This window comes from Trichoplusia ni, chromosome 12 (assembly GCF_003590095.1).
Source record: "Trichoplusia ni isolate ovarian cell line Hi5 chromosome 12, tn1, whole genome shotgun sequence".
Lineage (NCBI taxonomy): Eukaryota > Metazoa > Arthropoda > Insecta > Lepidoptera > Noctuidae > Trichoplusia > Trichoplusia ni.
In genome coordinates this window covers 1,600,783-1,616,606 of record NC_039489.1, presented here as the reverse complement: position 1 = coordinate 1,616,606, position 15,824 = coordinate 1,600,783, and the positions used below count along the sequence as shown (strand labels likewise).

Here is a 15,824-nt window from a genome sequence, read left to right as displayed (position 1 = left end):
AGTCATAATAAGTTGTAGGACAAATCGTAAAACAATTGAGCAACGCCCCAACAATGGCGTTTGAAAACAACGACTTGCTATCTTTACCATTAAAATATAACGTAACGCCATGGTTCGCCATGTTTCGCAAAAGATAGTAATCTTTTAACTAGTTTTAACAATAGCTTTTCAATGACCGGTCAAGAGTGATTGCTATTTAATTGCGGTTAGTTGCGTCATGAGATGAGATCAGTCCCCGTACCAAGAGATCTTAAAGCAAAACTGTCGTTAGTGTGTGAGCGAGAAGGCGCTCTACACTATACGTAGCCGCATCTCCCTCTTACCACGAAAACAGTCGAGCTATAATATAACATAGTAAAGGCAGAACTGTTAAAGTAAAAAATAAAAAAATATATAGTTCTGCATGACTTGCTATTGTAGTCATTCTATTAAAAACATACTTCATTGGTCTCTGACCTCCATATCTACTCATATAGATGATTAATTAGCACCTTCGAGATAACTGTTTGAATTATGAAGACCATTTGCGATTTCTGCGCGGTTACAATTTTTTTTTCTGAGGTTTTAGAATACGTATCTATAAAATGAGGCTGTATGTGTTCGCGGCCTCCTTATAAAGTTAGATTGTTCCAGTTTTGAAAAGGAGATGCTGCTCTACGCCTTGCATTACTCTGTCTTGCTTTAACAAGTAAAACGGTATTACTTTAAAAGTGTTTTCGTAAACTTCAGAATAGGAAACACATAGATGAACTGACTGGTAATTATAATCCCTACTAATATATTATAAATGCGAAAGTAACTCTGTCTGTCGGTCTGTTACGCTTTCACGTCTAAACCACTGAACTGATTTTAATGAAATTTGGTACAGAGATAGAGTTGACCTTGAGAAAGAACATAGGGTAGTTTTTATCCCGGACTTTTGAAGTGTTCTCTTGGAAACGCGATATAACCGACTTCGATGCGGACGAAGCCGCGGGCGAAAAGCTAGTGTACCTATATTAGGATCATTGTAACATATTATAATTGCCTTATTGTTGGAGTACAGTTATTGTCAAATTGCAGTACATTTGAGACCCAGTTACATGAGGATGTCAGAATATAACGCTAATAATGTTTGCCTGATTAGTTTCCTCTTCGACTTGTAATGGTTATTGTGATTTCCTGTCTAAATGCGTATCGGGTTACGAGTTTCAATAAGGAATATTTAGACATGATTTGAATTAGATTTGATTGGATGGTAACAGGTTTTTATAGGGTAATTATAGGTTTTACCAGTTGTCGGCTTCAAAAAGGACTTATTACATTGGACGGCCCAATTCTCAAGGTAAAAAAGTTACTCTAGCAAAAAATATAAATCTAAGATATTATGGTACCCACTAACTCTGTTCTATTCAGCTTATATCCATAGAAAATAACTATTTTTAATTCAAAATCCAAATCAGCTTTCCAAATAAGTGTGCGTAGTCCCTAACCATCACATTACTGACACAAGGTGAAAGATGAGCGGGTGAAACCGCGAGGCAAAGCTAATGCGATAATATTCGACCTGGAGTGAAAACATCATGTGAATAGCAGTAATTAGGACGTATTAATCTTCGCAGAAAACTGTGAGAATATCAAGAACTACATTTTTTGTGACAACTTTGTATCGAGTTACGGTTGAAGTCGTAAGTATTGTATTGGTTTTAGGTAATATTAATATGGTTATTTAAGCATCGTTTCTTTTATAATGCGTCCCATTGCTGGGCACAGGCCTCTTCCTGTTTAGGAAAGGGTTGAGCATTGACCATTGCGGGTTAGCGATTTTAGATTCAGATATTTCGAATCCAGGTTACACTGTTTAATATTTTCATGTAATTAAAACGACCAAGTTTAATACACGCTGCTGTTAGGAGTTGGTATTCGTTGGACTAACCGCCCCTAAAACGCGTGCATCTACGCATGTTAGTCTAACAAGAACTACATGCGAGAGAACGAAACTGATGACCGAGTGGTTGAGGTTACCACACCAAACCCACAGATTTAAATTTCTTACAACCTAACCTTCTAACTACATAATAAAACGTGAATTTTGACTACAAAGTTATAAAGGTAAAATTAAAAGCAGTAGGAAAGATTCATAAGAAGTAATACTTAAAGAAAGCCCTTTATAAATTGGTAAAGTCTTATACATAACTAGCTGTTGCCCGCGACTTCGTCCCCGTGGGTAGAAGATATAAGTAATGATTTATACCTGCCCTGTTGTTTTTCACATTTTCCATTGTATCTTCGCTCCTATTAGTCGTAGCGTGATGGTTTATAGCCTAAAGCCTTCCTCGATTAATGGTTTATTCAACACAAAAATAATTTTTCAATTTGGACCAGTAGTTCCTGGGATAACGCGTTCAAACAAACAAACTCTTCAGCTTTATATATTAGTATAGATTACTAGCACCGTGTCATTCGAGCCACGACAATGTTATCAGGAGTGATTCAACGCAATGTTTAACTAAGACATACTTGAGATTGGACTCGCAAACAACCAGTGTTTGGATTAATTACATATTCTTCATTTACTTTATAAACAGATGTAGTGGGAGCAACTATAATTAATTTTGATGGCTCAGAAATATTGATTGAAAACAATTAACAAATCTGAGGATAGTTTAGAATGTAAAAACATGACATGTTAAAAGCTGTTCATTATTTAAGGTAAGCAGTCTTCAGGTCTTCCAATCACTGTCTGATTAAAGGAAATATTGCCACCTCAACTATATTATAGTATTATATTCCACAACTTTTAATTATGCCGAAAAGCAAACTGATACACTATTTAATTCTAAATACATAAATTGCACCCAGACATAGAAAAAAATGATTATGCCCTCACACAAAAAATTGACCTGGGTGGGAATCGAAACCACGACCTCCGTTATAGCACGCAGGGCCGCTAACCACTAGACCAACAGACCAGTCACAAAGTAGCAATATTGCAGTTTCAATAGAGACGTCGCTAAAGATCTCACTTTTAAACAAATATAGTAAGATTAGGTGGTTTAACTTGCTTTAACAACAACCTCAAGTTAACCAGACATCAGGTTACCAGAGGCAGGGGCGGTATGTATCATCTTATCAAGTCATCACTGACCACAGATAATAGCAATCAATTCTAGGTACACAATACTTATCAACAAGCCTTTTGATATAATAATATCAGAATAATGATAAATCGATTGTTATTTTTTACAATTTATTGCTTGAATAGGATGAGTTATAGAAAACATATTGTACAATTATATTTACTCACAATTTGCAATGCACCTACCATTTGTTATCTATAAATGGTTGACTGGTAATGCTTCAGGCACTGCTACAGTAATATCACGTAACTTTAGGAAAAGCACATGAAATTGTTTTAAGATCATACTCACAAGGTCTTTCAGATGTAATTTTTTATATTAAAGAATCCCTGATACCATATTTTATATGTTTAGGGGCTCACGTACCAATTTTCACTAATCATAAAGTGAAGACAAGAACAATCCGACCTTCACAGTCTATACTCCAAAAGACACGAAACAGCTAAAACGATCGAACTTCATATTCGAGTTAAAAGGAGTTTGGCTAAAAAAACAAACGACTGTGTCCATATCGATTAAAAATTACAAATCAGAAGTTAAGTTGATATAGAAGTCTGTTACACAACTAGTAAAACTTGATTAAAACAACTGCATACTTTAATTGAATTAGAATGCATAATATAATCGTTTATTGAATGTTCTTTTACATAAATGTCACATAAATTTCGTTATGACTCATTGTTGCATCATAAAATTGCAATTTTAATTTTTCTATGATTACAAATATTTGTTGAAACAAACTGATCAAATCCTTTTTATTATAATTTGCCATATGTATTAATAATCGACAACTCTTTAATTTACTAACAGTTATATTCGGTGGTGTTTGAAAGACTGATGAGTTTAAACTACTGTCAAAACCATTCATCTGACTGTGATTTCGAAATTCGAGTTACAACCAATCATAGGACATTTGATAGTCAATTACTTATTCTGCGTTGGAGAAGTCAGTTGTAACAATATTTTTTTACTACTCCCGCACTAAGAAATTTAATTCTTGCACCGCGAGCGGTATTTTAAAAATTCGAATAATTTATCCAAGGACACTCGGAACAAGCATTTTGAATCACATAATATGCTTATCCTAATAAGCGAGGATCAAACCCGCGACAAGTAGCTCACGGAACGTTCATCAACTTAATTTCGAGTGTCTGACTAATACTACAACGTACTCAATGTCACTTAAAAATATAAATAGTTTTAATCTCCGTTCGCTAGCCACGTCCTTGCCAAAACAATGGCTGGCTTGATCTCAGTTCAAAATGTGTCAACATCGTGACCTGATCTACAGTTAGTGCAACGTGTCGAAAGCGCTCGAGGAATGCTTGCCAGATCAAAGGAGGACGGATGGAAATAGCTCACCCCCCCGTTGCCATGGCAACCGACTCCCGCCCACCGGATCATTCTGGAGAACTGTTCCAACTATTTTAGTTAACCTAAAATTGTAAATTACAACGTAGTGTTTTTCTTATATTGTTTTGACATTGTTCGGAAACTTGTTTCGTCATATCTTTAGTAACACACATACATAAGTCATAAAATCACAATTTATTGCTTTTCGATCTCTTTTGATTTGACCCACATCAGTAATGTTTTCAAATCACGTATCAAGATTCTATTAAAAATGAAAGTATCATCATACTAGTTTTTGTAAACCTGATTAGTTTTAGAAACGCCGCGTTGACACAGCTACAGCCTCTCCGGTTTCATATTATTTGCTTCTGGTTCATATGAATAATATTCTCAGGAGCTGATGGGAACAAAGCGTCAAATGTCAGCGTTTTATTGTTATTTCCTTATTAACTTAGATTATTATTGGACAATGCATGGTTGACTATGGATAACAGCACTAGTGTGGCGTTGGAGTTGACTAAAAAAATGAAGTTAAGGAATGATGTACCACAGATAAACGAATTTAAGAGCTACTTATTTAAATTAAGAACATGATTAAAATACAGAACCAAGTTAGGCTTTGCCATTCACAATTAACCTAGAAATACTGGTGAAATTATTCTAGCATTTCTTGCTTAAGAACTAAGGTCATTTGATACCTGTTTTTAGCTTTGAATCTCTAGACCATCGGTATTGAATAATCGATTAAGACTTATTTCAATATCGTCAGCTGACTGAAATGTCATTTATCTTAACCAAGTATTGCAATGTCTTAAAATGTTTTCCGCATAGGATTACACCAACTGGGGTTTCACAATGAAACAAGCGGACTTTATTGCGAGCATCTTGTGTCACTGCGGTTACTTCAATATGGCGGGAAAGAGATAGAACGGATTGCGATCCCTGCGCCGAAAGTGTAGGGTGCCACCCAGGGACCGGCCGGATACTCATTGAAAGGGTTTTTGAAGGGGTTTTTTTAAGCGCTTCAAGAAAAAACCCTATCACATATGTTACACCTTCGAACGGATTACTGGAACCCTGTTCTGAACAGGTTACCCTTTACTACCCTGTAACACTGTAACAGGGTAACCCACTCCAACCTAAGACAATGCAATATGCACTCTTTATCATAGATATTAGTTTGAAAATAGTATAACCACGAGCGCACGTGACATCTTACCGCCCAGCGGCGCCATTGTTGCATTTACCGAGCGACTTGTAAACATGGAATAAAAATCATTGTGGATATGATCTTACAGTTTAATTTTGCTTGTCGCACTTTTCAAACGTTGTGATATATATTTTTCGTGTCTATACTTGTAGACCAGGGTCGATAATTTTTAAAACCAAATTAAAAAATAGTAGGATGAAACCCATTAGAAAAGGAGGGGAATATTATAAAAATGAAAGGAAAAATAATTTACGGGTGATCTGAGGTCGGGAAGGGGGTGGGAGTGACGTTTGAAGAGTAAAAAACGGTTTTTATCAATTTCCGGCAAAACTAAAATTCGTATCGAAAAAAGTCAAATGGCAAAGTTCTAAAAGAAAAAGATCTAAAACTTTTGTGTTTACATTTTTTTCACATAGCCTCAAAATTTATGTGAAAAATCTAAAAAACCAAGATTGTGGTTTTTTATTTTTATCTTTTACAAAAATTTATTTTTGTAACGAAATTTGGTGAAAACTTACTTTTTTGTGTCCCAAATACGCTGTACTTTATTTGATTAAAAATATTTATTTTTTCACCTTATTTTGAATTAATATAAAAAAACACTCTAATTTTCAATCGAAAATTCACCCGTCAAATCTTCTCAGAAAATGCAAAAAATGAAAAAAAACTTGCATTCGATTTTTTTTGAAATTATTATATATAATTTCATCTAAAAAATTTGATCTCATTTTGTGTTCAATAGACCAATAATCGAGGAAGGTTTTAGGCTAGGTATATAAAATTACGCTGCAACTAATAGGAGCGAAGATTTAATGGAAAATGTGGCAAATACGAGGAAAAATATTAATCTTCGAGGGCTTTCGTTCAAAAATTCCTAACTTATATCTTCTAACCACGCGGACGAAGTCGCGGGCAACAGCTAGTTACCTATATGACGTTTCGCGCGTAGGTAGTTTGTCCGAGAGGCGCGACGCGTCGGCGATAGAAGAAAATCAGCTGTAGTCTTAGTAAAGCAATGAGGGGCCGCTAGGGTGCAAGTATGCAGCTCAAGTTTAGTGGGTAATTCAGGGTAACACGAATAAAAGCCTTTCGTGAAGGTAACCACTTCAAAGGGTTAAGTTATTGAAGGGGTTAACCCCTTCACGTGGTTACCATAATGAAGGTGTTAACCATTTCGCTGGGTTTCGAGGATGTAACTCGAACAAAAGGTAACACAGCGATATGAGTTACCCCGTGTACGGGTTACCCTGTCAAACGGCTTAACTCTAAAGTGGGGTTGTCCGGTCCCTGGTGCCACCCCTGTGCAGGCAGTGAACGTACAACAATAGATCGAAGTGAATAACTATTGTTAGTAGATCCAATGACTGGCTCCTAGCCAGGACATGTAAGACGGCTTATTATAGTATGACCGAGATAGCTTTGCAAGCGAAGTACTAACGCCAGTATAAACATCGTTACGAAATAGTATCGGGTTCATACTTTATGCAATGTATAAAAATAGCGAACACATCGATTATACAAATGAAGAATTTAATTTAAAACAATGTAATAGAAGACGTTCAACTTCCGTTGTGAAGTATTTAGTGAATAGAATGTTGTGATAGTTGCATGTCTGAGTCAGCGTAACAATCTTGGCGTGCAATTATTGGGATTAAACATTTGAGGAATAAAATATTTTGCTGAAGTTAAATAATGTTATATTGGTGCCTGCAAAGACGAAGTCGATGACTTTTATCATTGCCGACGTCTGGGCGAAAAAGATTATGCAAAATTTAAAAATAATGATCGTTTAAGTGATTATTTAATTGCCTAACTATCGTCTTTTGTTACGGAAAGTTCCTTAGTAAGCCCGTTTTAAGTACAAAAAACTATCTAGATAACCAAGATTTCACAAATGTTGGCAATTTTACTTTTTCTACTAAAGTGCAAAAAACTACGATTACAAATATTTCGCAGCGATTTTGTTCAAAGGGGAGAAAACGTGTGAATATCGACAGAAATTAATATTAAAATCGAACTTGGGATGAGTGCACACAAAAACTCTTTCCTCATATTAAATATTGTACCTTATAGGCTATGAGTTAAAGTTAATTTTCCGTTGTTCTAAAGCACAGACGTCAATGCCAGCGAGTCTGCTGCTCTCAACAATGGGCTGGTCTAACACGTCACACATACTCTTCCATTGTTAGTGAGGCCGGCGCCTTATGCGTGCACAAATTTTATAATACGCCATTGTGTTAGTCATTGCTAGGATCATAAGCGTCTTGTAAACGTAAAACTGCCATTTTATGCATGAGAACTTGGAAACATTGAGTTCAGATGCATTGAAATTGATTTGTGGCGACTGTAATGAATTGCGATTGTTGATTTTGCTTTGTTTATACTCTTAAGACGGCTTAGTTTGAAGGTTATGACGCGTAAACATAGGCTTGCATGACAATAAAAGCAAATAGACGTTAACGTATCCATTGAAATTGTTTGAGAAAAAAAATCTGACTTCATGTATGTGTCATCAGTCAAATGAATGAATGCCTGTCACAGCTTAGCGCGGATTGAACGTGTTTGTGAATCAAATCCTTTTAACGCTAACACTTAAAGATGCTGATGTTAATTCTGTTACACACGTCAAAGCAATGCTTTGATATGTATTCTCGGCTTACTGTGAACTCAATAGTGAACATTCAGAGGAAAATAACAGCGAAAACAATTGGCATATAAATGCAAATAAGTATGACTTACACGTTCCATCGGACTATTCTACAATATCGGTAAAACGTTGACTTCGTTTGCATAACTAAGAGGATGTATGTAATGTTTTCATTGCTTAAATTAGGTTTTTCAATATGAGTCATTTGGTTCGGGTAAAATTGTCTGTAGTTTACGCAAAAGCGATAATTGTGGTTGTCGCAATGTTTGTTGTTAAGAGAAGCCTTTATTCCTTGGACCTATGTATTATTATCAAAAATTATGGAAGAGACTTTATGTGTTACAAAACACTATAAACAAAATTAATTGGACTTACAATGCTTGTAAATGAAACATTCTTTGCGGTAAGTACCTTATTCATATTTTTCTAAACATTTGCGAGTAATTAGTCACAGTACGATATTACTGTTTCTTCCTATCCATAATATTTTTCATATAACTACAAGTTTTGCTCATAGCTACTGTCAAGAATATCAGATGTTCATCCAACAGCTAGATTACATTAACTCCCTAATATTCAAATCCGTTTGCATTTGTATTGCAATGAGAGTTGTATGTAAAACAATACGGCAGACGTTTACCAGCTGTACATAGATAATTGTAAACAACTCGTGACATTGAAATGAATGTTTTTAAACTCATTTCAATGTGATTGTAACCGTTCGTAACGTACATAGTGCCAGTATACTTCGAAATTGATAAGTATTCAGAATTCTGTAATTAAAATAATTTACTTTTCTACGTTTATCTTGTAACGTGGGTAAATAGTGCAAGTTGACTTGTTGACAAGTTAAATGTTTTTATTTAATTTAGAATTTAGATTTTTGAATTTAGAATTCTGAAATTAAAAATATTTTCCTGGTTGTTTTTTTGCTAATGGAAATTGTATTCGTCATTGGGTTAGTCCCCAGTGTTGCTGGATTTAGCTAACTTTCGCCAATGTAGTGTACTTATATCGGCGAATATTTTGGAATTCAAAATTTCCCAGTCAAGTTTACCATAGAAATTTATGTCACCGTAGTATATATACCCTAAACAAACAAGGCGTTTTGAAACCTGATATCTTCCCAATCCTGTCTCGGATTGTTGACTTGCATAACTTGATTTGGCATTTTTTGGTTCACGCTGGTAGCTGAAGTGACAGAGATCGTGATAAAAATGGATCATTTAAGGAGAGAACTTTCAATAGTACCTATACCAACATGTCGCACAGCGTCAGCGCTTCGAGAACTGCAACATGTCCATACATGTCTAGAGGGTCTGGCAATCTAAAATGGACAGTGCTTTTTGCCTTCCCACTTTTCAACCGACTTCTAAAAAGGAGGGTCTCAATTAATTTGTATTTTTATATTTGTCATCTGATTTTGCCACCCGATTTTGTTGATTCGACGTGAAATAGCTGTCATTTTATCCCTTACATATTTAAGCAACTGTGGATCAGTAAGTAGTTTTCATTTGAAGTTGCTTGTATATTGTTCAATGACTTCTATTACTATCTAGCTGTGCCGGTGTAGGTTCCGGTCTCGCGGTAATTTTACGGTTTTCTTCTCAAGCAACATCATCATCATTCATTTGTTTTTTCTACAACTTTTCTATATTTTCTCTCCGTTTACACCTTCCCTGGACTGCTTAGAATATTTCAAGACTAAAATAAGCCACATCGGTTCAATCTTTCTCGAGTTTTAGCGAGGCTAACGAAGAGCAATTCATCGGCCTAACCTATTCTCAACTATGTTGGGGTCGGCTTCTAGTCTAAACGCATTCAGCTGAGTACCAGTGTTTACAAGGAGCGACTGCCTATCTGGCCTCCTCAACCCAGTTGATGACAGAAGAAGAACCATCTCAGATCTATAATTTCCCATAACAAACGCTGTTCTATTACTAGAATACTTCACAGGCTTCTTTGCATACAGTACCGTTTCCGTATTTCGTTACTTTGCAGTCATGTTGTGTTAATTTTGTTCCTGTACCGTTGTTGAGTCCACTGTATCTTTTTCTATTCATGCGCTGAATATATTACGCTCATTAAAGGAGTTTGGCTTTTGGTTTTTGAAACGAATAGTCTGTTACCGTTCGTTGACTTCTAATGTCTGTCATGAATTATCTTGATAGAGTTTATATGAAAAATATATTTCGGCTTATTTTATAGCTTCCCATCTACCTATAAATTTGGATGGTTAACTTTATTCCTTTCAATTGATATTTCGTATCCTTAGGTTTTTTTATTGTTCCAAAGGGAAGAACGAAAATCATTAGCAACTTGCATTAAAATCAGATGACACACAATAAAGTTGATGTACCTTCTAGTGATTACAGTAATAAGACCTTCCTCGCCCTTAGCTAACCAAGTTCCGTAACTGATATACTGTATAGGCACCTACTAAATAGTAAATAGACCACAGAGGGTAACCGCATGTTAGTCACTGGCCGACCGAGTGATCTTTACAACATAAACACGCCGCTTATTAATCACCAACCATGAAAGTCACTCAAGAAACTATTGTATTACAAGTAAATGGAATACCTACTCTCACTTAGTCCACATAATATGTAGCTGTATACCAAGGTAAAGAAATGGCTGTCTATACGAGTATAGTAGTCAGACGAGTTCAAAAGAACACATGAGTAACGGAATCCGAGCCACAACGTGCTTTCTCGACAAACTAACAAGTTTTAATAAAAATTACGAAACTAAAATTAGTTCTTATGACTTAAAAAGTTAAAACTATAATTAAATAAAACGAATAAAACTCTGTCAACTTAGAATACGTTTCCTGTTACATAGTAAAAGAAAATCAATATACTTACGTATAAATATAAAATCCTCGTGATAATATAACACTCACTAGACGACTTCACGATTATAACACAAAAGTTGTTGCTGTTGTATAGTTTACACCGTTGTTCAGTGAATAATGAATAAAACTATGAATGTTTGTTTGCCTGATAAGTTAAGAAGGGACGCGAGTGTAGCGTCCACCCCCCACGAGATCCAGTGACTTACTGATGACGTGAAGCGCGGCGCGCCGGTTGCGTCGCTCTAAAACACGAAACGTCACAACCTTAACACACCCGTCCAAACAAATCTTAACCTAACCACATCACATTAAAGTAGATTTTAGCATGTGGGAATCCCAAGTTCTACTTCTTTAGCGTCGCTCCACATGCACATTGTGTATGCCACGGTCGTACACACATTTCTTTGAGTCAAGAGAAAAGGCGAAAGGACATTGCGGTGCGACTGGAACGATCGGCTAGTTTGTATTGCCACGTAATTTATTAAAATCTGGTTACAGTTATGATCCTTAATAAAGCCTATTCAAGGCTCATAATTCCATATCAACTAATAAAGGTTATATTGGTCAGAATATAGATATCGATCTCTTTAAATCTCTTTCGTCCTATTTGTAACTTAATGAGGAAGAAATCTTCAATCGGGTATTATTTTTGTATTCGTAGTCGCATCGTGGCAGAATGTCTTAAAGAGCTAAGTCAAAAAAAACTAAGCGTATCAAATTGTTTGAAATTGATTCTTTTCGCTGTCAATTTTTAATTACAATTTCGAAGACATTTTTAAACAGTGAGCTTGTTTGTTTTTATTCTCAAGTTTTGATTTTTATATCAATTTTAATAAATTCGTTTAAAGACTCTATATTTTCGAATTCAATTACCTACTTATGAAGCATCGGTCAGATTTTTTCATAATAAGCTACTGTAACTAAATACTCTACTAACTTATTTCCTTTTGGTTTTTTTTCTGACATCAATAGGATGTCCAGCTAAAAACTATAGGCAATTGTGTTACCAGTGCAAGCTGAAAACTACTGAACAATTAGATAAATTCCAAATTGAAACAAGTGACAATTAAGTCTAGAAAACATATAACAATATCAAATTCAAATGCAACAACACGAAAAATAGAAGATTTGACTTCTCTGTGCATGGTGATAAGAACCAAGAATCGAATAGCCCATCTACAAAAAATTGTCCATTTTTTCTTTGGCCTGAGGACATACCGTCACCTCTTACAAAATTCTATTAATGTTTCAAAACCGAGACAGACCACTGCACAGCGTAGAGCCGTGACTTAGACCACGTCCCAGCCGCCGCCGGAGAGTCGGAAGCCTGGTCATGACTCATGGCCATCGAAGGTGCTTGTCGCCTATTGCTAACCTTACGACCAGATGAGAGATAGCTGAAGCCTACAGAGCCTCGGCCGACCGAGCCAAGTCTGGCACTCACTTTCACTCAACTCAAATCATGAGGAGACTAGTGAGAAAAAAGACTAAATATGTAGGTATATGGACAATATTTTTATCCAGGCATAAAGAAAACGAGGGAAAAGCAGGGCGTGTGTATATGGGGCACGTGAACATGTGGTCCACCGCGCTGAATAGTTTCCACATGAATGGAGACGTGAGCACGCAAGACGCGTAATGCTTGATCGGGTGGAACGATGCTGTGACCAATATTATGTAGAGCTCAGGGATTCCCAATTGAAAAACAGGATATTTTTACGTGTTTAGTTTTTGGACTGTTTCTGATGTAGGGACAGAAGGTCACTGACTTAAAATTTGTTTTAAAAATAATCATAATTTTGTATAATGACAAACTTTTCGATTGCCTTGAGATTGTTGGATTATTAGTGTAGTTGTTTTACGTAGCAAAACGCATAACATTGCTGTTTAATGTAGTAACATAACAATTATAATCATCACTGGAGGAAATGGATGCTACAGATCAGTATAAGATCAATATTATTGTTTGTTAAAGTCATCGACAACCACCTCTTTTATTAATATTATTGCAGTTGAGGAAGAGACGTGAGGTATTAAGACACCACGTCGGTAGGCCCCAAAGACAATTAGCCAGAGTGGAGCAGAGCATGTGCGAGCGACCCCGTGGCTCTGGCTCAGGCATTTAAAGGGGCCCGGGGTGTTTTAAGCCGTCGAGAGTCTAACATATCCCGACGCCTTGACCTTGCTGTTGGATGAAGTCTGTTTCATCCCGGAAACAGGCCCCAATGATAATACAATCAGTATTATATATCTTCTGTAGAGTTCCATAAATGATATCATGGTCACTCTACACAAAAATATCGGGATGTTTCTTGGGAGGTCCAAGCTTGTGAAAAATTTAGACATAAGGATAACGAAACCAGTGGCCTCAAATGGGCATTGAACCCGTGACTTTGTTGCCAAGTAACCCTGCAAAGAAAATAAACGGTTCAACCAAGTTTATCGCTTAATAAAAGTAATTAAGGTTAAGTTTAATTAAATTTAATGTGTTAAAATTACATGACTGGATACAACAATAAGTTATTTTATGTTTTTATAAAATCTTTATAGAATCCTGTTAAATCCTTTAAGGAAACCTTTTTTAACTACTTTTATTTCTTTCTTTCTTTATTAATTAAAATCAACCACCTGTCCTGATGCCTGTCTGCTTTCAAATGCAAATTAAATTTGATCTCCTGCCCGGTTTCCGATTAACCTGAAATTAGATAGCCTAGGTATATTGCGTGACAATGTAATATTAGGATACAGGTGATCTGATGATGTTGATGATGATCTGAGTTGGAAGGATATAAGCTCTGTTAAAGCTTAGAGTCCTATCATTTGTTTTATCAAGTACGTTGATTCCAGAGCAAAACTAGCTTGCTTTTTTTACACCATAAGCTTGTTTCCTGTAGTTAAAGCAAGCTTCAGGAACAGAGAATGATTTTCTTTGAAATTCTAAATTGTTGACGAATTTTCAGCAAAGCCTCACACTTCAGCTCAAAAAAATAAAGGAGAGTACGGAAACAAAAGCTATTTGTTTGACTCTTTAATCCTCTCTTACTGGAACCATTCCAAAATGTTGAAATACGTTCTGCGTCTGCACTGCAGATGAATTTTACGTCACAGTCAGTAAATTCTTAGGGAGTCGTAGTAAAGACGTCGTTATATGTATCCAAAACATATAGGCTATCGAAAATCTAAATAAAAATATGGAGATTATGATTTACAGTCACTTTGTTGGATGACAAATAAATTCGTGGGGTACTACTTTATATGTCTAATGGCAGTACCATTATATAAAATGTAGAGTTGTATTTTTTGTCTAGAAGTCTTTCTTCAGCTCATTTCAGAGTTTCTAAATTCTAGATTCTATTTGATAGTGTCACTAGAGGATAGGTTGTGTGTCGAGTTATAAGAATGGTAAGCTAGATGAAGCCTGGATCCCGCTTGCTTATACAGGCATGCTCAGATCTATCTGGTACTTTCCTCGGCCACTCCAAAAAACATGTAAAAGGAATACTAAACGAATAAATGATTTCATTTTATCACAAAACATTTTCATAGTAATTTAAGTGGTTATTTCTTCATCTTTAAGTTCGGCAGCCAACGAGGAAATGCATTTGGCAATGTAAACTACTACTTAATAAAAATTTTGTTTTTATAATTCGAGTTGCAGTTGCCCGCTGCCAAATAAATTATCGAGGAATAACTTTTTTCTTTGTGTGATGTGGAGGAATTTGGATGGTTGCCACTCGAAGTTATTTTTTTGTATGTGCTTGACTCATGACTTATGTGAAACGAACTCTCCAATTTTAGTATTTCCTTAATATACAGTATTTATTTGTGCGCCTGCTACAATAAGGTAGCAATAAGCGACTTGAAATTAAATGATGCTCGAATATTTTTATATGGCGCGGTCAAATACGAAGTTATATGGCTTGATAAGTTGATAACAACAAACTCATGTTTGATATAAGTAACAAAAAGCTCAAAGTTTATTGCCGATGGATTTATCTACTTTATACTTTGTTACTGATATTTTTACTTCTTAAAACGAAACGCTTACGATTCTAAAATACCGTGATGACAGTATTTGTCAGGACCTTAGTGCCATTTTTAGAATCAAACCTTTTTGGGGGAAGCCGTATCATTCACACTCATCTTTTAAGCAGCGTTCAATTTACGTTGTATCCTGATGTCTTTCGTAAAAAAGTAATAAGCCAATCTTTCATCGATTATTAGGGGTCTGATGGGGTCAAACTAGGAGTCTAGTTTTGGCGCCTACAATATTTTCGGACGACATGTGGTATCTAGTAGCTCTGGCCTTACTCTTTATACTTAGATACTATTTTTTAATAGAGTCAGTCAAATGCAATATAATCTAATTATTTTGGTAATCGTTTCTGTGTAAATAATGTGTTTGATTTAAGAAAATTGAATGGGATTAAACTATTACCTACGTTAATTTGTCTTTAGATAATCAATTCAATTTATAACGTTAACTTAAGTATATTTTTTGACTGGATATTTGAATATACATACGTCATATTAATGAAACTTATTGTGTAGGTAAAAATTGGTTTGTTAATTTATATTTATAATGATTTGCGAATGTAGAGCGGTTGAAAAGCGCACAAACTATACGCTATTATTCGG

The 15,824-nt window shown here is 35.5% G+C and overlaps 1 protein-coding gene across 1 annotated transcript in view; it reads right to left on the bottom strand.

Annotated features, from left to right (window-relative positions):
• LOC113499202 (CDC42 small effector protein homolog) overlaps window positions 1–11,405 on the bottom strand; it is a 35,462-nt gene extending 24,057 nt beyond the window's left edge. The window contains exon 1 of the mRNA XM_026879579.1: window positions 11,197–11,405. The gene's annotated coding sequence lies outside the window, so the exon portion shown is untranslated. The remainder of the gene's footprint in view (window positions 1–11,196) is intronic.
• Between the last annotated feature and the right edge of the window lie 4,419 nt (window positions 11,406–15,824).